General features: G+C 42.1%; 1 long non-coding RNA gene across 1 annotated transcript in view; it reads left to right on the top strand.

Moving 5' to 3' along the window:
• The first annotated feature begins 6,128 nt into the window (after positions 1 to 6,128).
• The window catches only part of LOC308236394, a 52,159-nt gene continuing 48,393 nt past the window's right edge, over positions 6,129 to 9,894 (top strand). The window contains exons 1-3 of the long non-coding RNA XR_013959275.1: positions 6,129 to 6,282; positions 6,367 to 6,479; positions 9,251 to 9,425. This is a non-coding gene — a long non-coding RNA (uncharacterized lncRNA). The remainder of the gene's footprint in view (positions 6,283 to 6,366; positions 6,480 to 9,250; positions 9,426 to 9,894) is intronic.

Genomic DNA, 9,894 nt, shown 5'->3' with positions numbered 1-9,894 from the left:
AATCCTGATGGGAGGACAAAGAAGCAGATAAATTTGAAAATTTTTTTTTTGTGTGTGTGTGTGTGTCCTCCCTCTTTAGATAGATGCAGTATTAGTCATTTTGGAGCCATGGAACTAAACTTAGTTAGATTAGAAATGCCTTACCTGAATTTGTCCTAAGCCAAAAATGTACTTATTTTCATTTCATACACTCTGATTCTACTTAAAAGGGACTAAAACACACGCTGATACAGGAATGACAAACTGCTAACAGGCTTAAAATGTATGAAAAACACCAAATTGGGCCAGATCCCTACAGACCCACGCTCTGGGGAGATGGTGGGTGTTGTAGGGGAGGCATTAGCTATTCATAGCATATGTTTTGGAAATTAGTCTTTGCCTGTTGTGATATAAGCACATTACAGCTGTGTGACCATGTGCTAATGTGTGATGTTTAAACTAATAGACTTTTATCTCACCTCCTAAGATTCTTTTGAGGATTAAATTAGTCACAGGATATAAAGTTCCACTCAACAAAGTTAAGCCATTATTTTTAATATTGTTACTATCCATTCCTTATAAGGGTTTTCTTACTCAGGGTATCCTGTTGAAAAGGTGTTGCTACTAACCTTTCTGGAATGCCCTCAGAGTCTGTAACAAATGTGTTTGAATATATTCACTGTTCGTGATCTTTTAGTCTCTGAGAACAGCTTGAAGTTTAGGAAACAGCTAAAAATCCGATGATTAAGGAAGATGAGCAAGCTAGTGATGCCATTTATAATTAAAAAGAACACATAACTGTAAACTAATAGATTGGTTTTCTTACTGGGAAGAATTTTAGTTCTCTGAAGGCAATTTCCAATGAGGAATGTTTTGAACAATGGCGGCACTGCCTTGGGGACTGCCTTGGAAGATATTCAAGTTGTACCATTGCATAGGAACCAAAGTAGAAAGAAGACAGAGAATCTTACCTATTCCATAGTTCCAGCTACAGAAAGGACAGTATTATAATATTAGAAAACATTATAGATTGCTGTGGAAAATAATGTTAGAGTTGTCCTGAGAGTATTTGTAGAAGGAGGATGCTAGATAAACAGTTCCTGGTGAGTGCTGCCTGGATGTTTTGGATAAAGTGTTCAACCTCATACCAGAAGGCCTGCAATTACAAATATTTTATGTGGCCTTAACCAAGTAACTGAAGCCTCTTACGCCTTAGTTCCCTCATTTGGGAAATGGGAATGATGTATGATTATTTATAATCAAGTTTATAACCATCTTTCTATAAACCCACCTGCCTACCTCATAGGGTTTGTTGTGAACATAAAATAAGATGTGATGAAAATCGATTGCAACATAAATGTGGTAGTAATAGTTGTTTCTGGTGAAATATTTTTGGAGTTTTATAAGATGCTTTTGCTTTTTAGTCCCTGGGTAACTTGCATGAGCACCTACAGCATATCTATCACTCAAGGTGCTATGAGGCAGGTTTCTCTGCCCTTACAGTCTTACAGTCTAGTAATGACATGGTGTGTCCATATGACAAGGTCACTGATAGACCAGATAAGTACAGTAAACCATTTGTTCATTGCCATTGAGAGGTATCACAGACTTTCAAAGCATGTTTTTAATGAAATCTTTCAAAAGATTGATAGATACTTCTCAGTTTTCTCAAGCCAAGTATATGGAGCATAATGGGGTTTCGCTTGTTTTTAAAATGTTTTTGTTTTTGTTCCCTCACTCAATAAATCTAAATGAAATTCAGAATTGATATGTGGACTTTATTGTCATGCAGGTATGAGACATTTGGCCATTTCACATATTTGACATAGTTATCTACTCTGTCCTTGAAACATAGTTTATTTACTTTCCATGAACTCACACTCTTCTGGTCTTTCTCCTTGTATTAATGATCTATTGCTACATAATAAATTATCCTAAGACATCCTATCTAATAAAAGAGTAATATGCAAATTGACCGTACCTCTGCCACACCCAACAGCCATGCCCACCAGCCAATCAGGAGCAGGTATGCAAAGTAACCCAACCAAGATGGCTGCAGCCATGGAGCAAGCAGGAGGCTTGGGTTTTCTGGGCAATGGAGGAAGCCAAGCTTTCCGCACACCTTGGCAGGCCCAGGCCTCCACTCAAGGCTACAAAGTTTCAATTATAGAAGATAAATAAATCCCAACAAAAATGGCTGCGGCCATGGAGCTGGAGAGAGCAGGAGGCTTGAGTTGCCCCCAGCGATGGAGGAAGCCAAGCTTCCTGGCCGACCTAGGCCTGCGCTCAAGGCTACAAATTTTCAATTATAGAAGATAGATAAATCCCAAAAAAATGGCTGCGGCCACAGAGCAAGCAGGAGGCTTGGCTCTGCTCAGGGCTACAAAGTTTCAATTGTAGAAGATAAATAAATCCCATATCCCAGGGCCTCCGCTTGGGTCGCCGGGGGGGCGTGGCTGGCCTGCAAACCACCACAGGCCCCTCGCCCAGGCTGCCTCACTCCCCAAGGGAACCCCCACCCTGATCCGGGACACCCTTCAGGGCAAACCAGCTGGCCCCCACCTGTGCACCAGGCCTCTATCCTATCTAATCCTATATAATAAAAGAATAATATGCAAATTGACCATCACTCCAACACACAAGATGGCTGCCCCCATGTGGTCAAAGATGACTGCGCCCATATGGACACAAGATGGCCAGCAGGGGAGGGCAGTTGGGAGGGACCAGGCCTGCAAGGGAGGGGAGTTGGGGGTGACCAGGCCTGCAGGGGAGGGCAGTTAGGGGCAAACAGGCTGGCAGGGGAGCAGTTAGGCATCAATAAGGCTGGCAGGGGAGTGGTTAGGGGGTGATCAGGCTGGCAGGCAGAAGCGGTTAGGGGCAATCAGGAAGGCAGGCAGGCAAGCAGTTGGGAGCCAGCAGTCCCAAGTATTTGGGTATGCCAACTCTTGCTTAGAATCCCTCATGAGGGTAATCTCATGGTATTGGATGGCACTGCAGTCATCTGCAAGATTGACTAAAGCTAGAGAATCCACTTCCAGGATGGTCCATCCACGTGACTGTTGGCAGGAAACCTCAGTTCCATGCCATGTGGGCATCTCTGTAAGATTGCTTGAATGTCCTTATGACATGGCAACTGGTTTCCCTCAGAGCAGGTAATCCAAGAGAGCCAGATAGGAGCTGCAATGTCTTTCATGGACTTATCCTTAAAAATCACACACAGTCACTTCCCAATGTACTGGTTTCATAGATTAACACTATTCACTGTGGGAGGGAATTACCCAGTGTAAATAGCAGAAGATGGGGAATGTTGAGGGCCACCTTAGAGTCTGGGCTCTGGCTCCACCCTCTGAGTCATCCTTTTCTAGGAAAGGTAGCCCATATTTACAGCTACATAGTTTTTCTCATTCTGCTTTCACTCTGGAGAAATTAGGGGTGAAGGGGGTCCGAAAGCCTCTTTAGATTTTGTACTGTATCTCTTTCACTTCAGGGTGGTAGTGTTACTGTGAATAAAATTTTGAACACTATGTTTCCCCCTGAGTCTTACTTGCAGTTGACTCCAATAGAAAAAAGCTATGCCCACAAATTTTGAGATAAGTCCTCCTCTATTTTGGGCTTCTGCTCGTTAAGATTCTTATTGTCAGTACAGCTCTCATGTCTCTCTGAGGTCTCAAAATGTTTTATGCCCAGAATCTTGGCCATGCACCGTCATTTCTATAATATATTAGCTACATTGGTTACATTAGCTCAACTCCATGTGGGAGGAGACCACACAAGGGCATGAATACCAGAAGGGGATCATTGGAGTTTGCTGCCACACACCTGCATCTCACCAGTTTTCATATATCCTCCACTCCCATTTAAAATGGTAGATTTCTTCAGTGCTCAGAGCTAGGTCTTCTAATACAATAATTTTTCCCTAAGTGATCTTGTCCAAATCTCTGACTTTAATTTCCATCTCTATTCTAAATACATAGTTCTAAAGTTATAGTTCCAGCCCAGACTATTCTTCTGAGCGCCAGACCCGTCTATCCACCTACCTCTGCATCTTTATCTGGGCATTTCATATGTACCTTTCAGTCAGCATCCAAAATGGACTTCACAATCCCTTCAAATTCTTACAGGCTTTCTTCCCCTGGTAAATGTCACCATTATCTATTGAATTTCTCATGCCATAAATCAGTGGTAGTCTTTGATCGCTGCCTCCCCTTAACTTGGCACACCCAACCCACCTTTAAGCCCATTGATTCTACCTTCTGCTCATACTCAAAACTGCCCAGTCTACAAGTGTTACCTCTCTCCCCTATACTCCAACAATAAAACAATAACCTCCTTTCTCCCACCTACATCCATTCCTCCCTCCCTTCAATCCATTTTTCCATATGCCAGGCAGAGTGATGCTATAAAGATGTAAATCTAAAAAAAAAAAAAAAAAAAAAAAAAAAAAGATGTAAATCTGTTACTTCCCTGCTCAAAACTCATAGTGCAGGTTGAATACCTTTATTGTGACCCAAAAGGCCTCGTCTGATCTGGCGCCTACCTACTGCTCCATACTCATCTCACACCATACTTCTCTGCCCTCACTGCATCCATTTCTGTAGGTTTGTGAGTTCCAAGTTCCTCATGCCCCCACTCTCTTTTTTTTTTTTTGACTGCATAATGTTTATTTCATGCCTCAGCTTAAGTCTCTTCTTCCAGAGGCCTTCCATGATTCCAACAAGTTAGGTCTGCTCCTGCCACAAGCTCTTACAGCACCCTGCTTATCTTCTGTAGTCTTTATCACAACTATAATAGTTTTAAATTGCCTCATGTTCATAAGTTCCATGAGGGTAGGACCATTGTCTTGCTTACTACTGTATCCCTAGTGTCTAGCACAAAACAGGAGTTCAATAAGTATTCCTTGAATGAATGCTATTTCCCCCCTTTTGGCACATATACATAATTTACTGTTTCTAATCTGTTGAAGACAGGGAAAAATAGCCAATCTACTATGACTGTTTGTAAACTAAATCAAGACTAGATAAGGTCCAGTAAATAAGTGAGGTCATTCAGCATGTGATATGGTGGAGCTTTTAAATGCTGAAAGATATTTAGAGAAGGGGGAGGAATGTGGGCAGAGTGGAGAGTTATTTGCTCACTCCAAATCTCAGCTGAAAACTGACTATTTAAAAGAACTCAATTTATTATCTGCAAGGTAACTCCCTTCCTAAGGTCAGAAGATAATGATTCCATTAGTTCTAGGGTTCCCAGCTGCACTCACCTTCCCTCAATCTTTGATTGAATCCCCAAAAGTGCATAAAGCAAGGGAACAGTGCTCACACGTGTGCATGTGGGGCACTGCTAGATACCTGGGCAGAAGCTACCCAGCACTGCCACCCCAAGGTGACACTTCCAAGAAGTAGGTGGGCAATTATCCATTGGAAGATCACATTGGACAAAGAGCCCTGTAGTAATACAAAAACTACTCATGTCTGGGGGCCAAATGACTAATTCTGGCATATTACCGAGGCTATAGTATTTCTCAAGCCTGCAGCATAGGCCAGGGATTCTTTTCAAGAAAAGGTTTTATTTTCCTCAATCACCTAACATGGTAATTATGAGAAAGCCAATATTGCTTTGTCATAGTTTCAATAAGTTTATTAATAATTGTAGGGGTGTCCCCTGCTTTCTGTTCCAAATCCCTACCAGTTCAGCGAGCCTTACAGCAGAGTAGACGTAGCCTGTAGAATTCTACTCTCAGCATGACCCAGCTGTGAACCCTAGGGCTAATGGCCTGGCCCCCTGGTTAGCTGGCCCTGGCAGCCAACACTAGCAGTTAGCATCTTATTAAAATTGTCACTGTTTAGCCCTAGCCAGTTTGGTTCAGTGGATAGAGCGTCGGCCTGTGGACTGAAAGAGCCTGGGTTCGATTCTGGTCAAGGGCACATGCCTGGGTTGCAGGTTCAATCCCCAGTGGGGCCCATGCGGGAGGCAGCCAATCAGTGACTCTCTCTCATCATTGATGTCTCTATCTCTCTCTCCCTCTCCATTCCTCTCTGAAATAAATAAAATATATTTTTAAAAAATTGTCACTGCTAGCATCCCTTTGCTTTAGAGAATGATACCCCATTCCCTTTTTTTATTCGAGAAACCCATTCCCAGTCTTTCTCTAGGGCTGACCGCCAATTGCAAGGGCTGGCCAATCAGAAGCCTGCTGTAAGTTTTGACGGCAAGCATTGGGACAAGGTGGGCCAATCCGCGAGCTCTTCTCAACTTTTCTCCGGTGTGGTTCGGAGAAACTCTTTGCGGTGGCTGCTTCATCAGGAGGTTAGGCTTTGGGACTGCCCTGGACTCTCCTGCCCCGATGGAGAAACGGAGCTCTGATAATTTTGTTTGTGTTCCTGGCTGCAGCTGCGAGTCAAGGACACCAGGAAACTCAGAGAAAACAGGGTGGTGAAAACATCATTGGGGCTCTGCCACCCAGGCAAGCCCAAGGCTAACTTCATCCTGGATCACCCCATCACGTGAGTCTCAGAACATTTTCTTTTCTGCTTAAAGTCTTTAGAATTGGCTTTTTTCCCCCCATGAATTGGAAAAGTTCCTCACTTATAGTCTCCACAGTCCATTCCTGGACACGGGTGACCATACTCTGTGGTTTCCTAAGGTACTGACTCTCCTGTCTGCCCCCTTCCTTACAGAGGAGCTCACTTTTAGCCCCTGGGGAACCAAACGTTTGCTGGCATTCTTCCTCCAGAATCCGACTGATTTCCTTTTCTAGAATCATGTATAGTTGGGCTGGACGCAACCTTTAAGCAGTCTAGTTCAAACTCTCCTGTTCCATGGTAAGAAACTTTGGCAAAGTGATTTGTTCCCCCAGAATTTTGGCGTCCGTCGAGGGCAGGGACCGTGTGCTTTATCAACTTCTATATCCAGAGAACACACAACTTATTTACCCAATAAGTGCTTGTTGGTTGGCTGAGTGCATTGATCAACCAGATGGTTTTATCTGAGATTCCGACTGATCTCACAGTTACCCCTTACTTTAAGGCTGTGACTTCCAAGCCTACCTGAAAATAAGAATACTGGAGGCCCAAGGAAAAAAAAAGGGGGGGGCCAGTGTTCAATACAGTATTATTAATTACAATCATCATGCAGTTTATTAGATCTCTAGATTGATTTCAGGTGCTCTCATCAAAAAAAGAAGTAACTATGTGAGGAGAAATGTTAATTAGCTTGACTGTAGTAATCATTTCACTTTCTACATGTATATCAAATTATCATGGTGTCCACCTCAAATATATACAATTTTTATTTAAAAAATAGACTCTAGAGGAGTGATGTCATGCAGAATAGCAGAGTGGGAAACCCTAGGGGTCAGTCCTTATAGCCACAACAACCAGTAAACTGGTGGCAGGTGTGTGGGGGGGAAGATGATTAAAACCAACAATTTCAGAACTCTTGATGTTGTCTACTTTACCACAATACAAAATACAGAATGTCCCCAAAAATGTATACACTACTAAAAGCTGATAGCTCAATTGAAGTTTCTTTTCAGTTTTAACCCATTGGAACTAATAATTATTCAAAGTGTATATACATTTTGGGGGGACACCCTATATATACCCACATACTCCAAACTCTTCTCCTGGTTGTTCTTATTCACAAGGCCTGTGTGGGCTGGGAATCCTCACTCCAGGTGTTTATCTCCCAACAAGGAGGTGAAATGCTGTCAGATCCCAAACACCCGCTCCCTTTGCAACATGCTAAGTGAGAGGCTCCTGGGTTCTCCATTGCTCTCCCCTTCCCAGTGCTTTGCCACACCAGGTGCTCCACATACATTTGCTGAGTGAAAGAATGAGGAGATCGGACCCCCAAAAGGACATCCCTCCTCCTCCTTTCTGCAGGTCCAGTTGTTGTTTGTTGACTGACAAACAGTGCCACATCTCAGCACTGACTTCACCTGCCTGCAATGTGCTTCCTTTGGCCAAAGGGGTCCTGTTGGGACCCATCCAGCAGGGCATGATCACCTGATCTTTTAACACCAAATAGCCATTTGCTATTGAAAATCTTACCTGAAATGGAATCAGTGAGACCCCAGCATCTCTAAGCTGGATACACTCGTATAATGTTACGCTTCTGTATGTTAGGTCTCATGTACCAGGAAAGATACCTTTGGCATTGAACTCAAATAATTGTGACTGAGGCAAAATCTAGCTTACTACAAAGAAATGATCATAGCAAAGTGACCTGGGAAAATGTCTTTCAGCCAACAAGGGGTTCATCTGCAGTAATTTGTAGTGTTTATTTTAACAGAGCTGGTTGAGGTATAGTAATTTTTAAATTCTGCATTACTAATATGGAGGATTTTAATCCTGGCAAATATTCTAAGTGTCTTTTCCCCCAGTCACCCAGGATTGTCTATTACAGATCTAAAAATAAAATACTTCTTTACCAATATATATATTTAAAGACATGTACCTTGTCTTCAAGGTACATGTAATTTATTTTTTGATGTTTCTTTTCAATTGATTTTTTTAAAGAGAGAGAGGGAGAGAAAAAGATAAAGAAACATCTATTGGTTGCTGCAATGCAATTGTCCCAACCAGCGATGGAATCCACCACCTTTTGGTGTAAGGGATGCCATTCCAACCAACTGAGCCACACTGGCCAGGGTGAGGTACATTTAATTTAATATCAAGAGTGTGATACAAGAGGTCCAAATACAATGAAGGAATGCATTCCCGTTAACACCAACAACAGTGCTCTTTCAACATGAGCTTGTTGAATGGGATTTAATAAATTTCACTACTAACAAAATAACACAGTGAGTCTTATCATGGCCAATATCCTTATACAATCTAGTTTTGAATTGAATGTTTATAATGCTTCAAACAGTTTACATCTGAAATTTGATATCACTCCTTCATGTTTGTATAGTCCTCAATAAGATTATCCACAGCATTAACAAACATTCAAAGAACAATTTATTAAAACCACATTGATTTAAGGCTCATTCAAGTAAACTAAATGGTTAAATATATAAACTACTTGTACTGACATCTATTATTTGATTCTGTCATAACTATTACATTTTCTTAGCAAACAAACCCTTTAAAGACAGAAATCACTTCATTTGAGTTCTGACCCAGAAATTTAATCATGAAATCCAGTCTTACTGGCACAACTGAGATAGAGTGTCTCTAAGTCACTGTGCACAAGGTTAAGAGTGATGCATATCCCATTTTTACATTTTATTGGGATTTGACATGTTCAATTCATGATTTTAATTCTCCAGGTTTTCATTCCTCCAAACTCTCTAAAGACACTGAAACATTTCTCAAGTGTCCAGGTGTTCTAGAAGGGGACCTTTTCAGAGATGGCCACTTCCTTAGAATAGTCTGATGCCATGAGGCCTCTGAAGCAAGGGGAAGGGGAAGAGCAAAAAGCTGAAGAAGCACAAGGTTCATCAGGTAAGTGTTACATTAACTATTACAAGCGGATAGTATAAGAATGTGGCTTTTTTTTTTTTTTGGCTCAAAAAATCTGAGTCTTGGTGTGGAAACGAGTATTTGGCTGTCTACAACTGGTTTCTCGTAATGGGACTGTCAGGGAAGTCTTGGCTGAGGAGTGTGATTTGTCTGCCTATCAGGTGTAAACTTCCAGGCACTCAGCTCATTTTGGGCTTGTTTCAGTTTGTCTTTAGTCTGTTCCAGTTCAACTTTCATTTTTAGGAAAATGAGTTGATTGCTATCATTGTGGATCTCAGCGGGGCAGCACTGCAGGACTTGCTGGAGGAGCTGGATTTGAGGAGTACACTCTGGCATCGTTTGCTCCTGGGTTGCTAGTCAAATTGCAAGCATGTTTGACCTGTGTGCAGACTCTGGCTGCTGCTGCTTTTGTTTTTCTTCCAGCTCCCTTAAGCCAGCTATGTCACTGGAG

Source organism: Plecotus auritus (genome assembly GCF_963455305.1).
Source record: "Plecotus auritus genome assembly, chromosome: 10".
Classification (NCBI taxonomy): Eukaryota; Metazoa; Chordata; class Mammalia; order Chiroptera; family Vespertilionidae; genus Plecotus; species Plecotus auritus.
The sequence above is the reverse complement of the archived record's forward strand: the minus strand, read 5'-3'. Positions and strand labels throughout refer to the sequence as shown.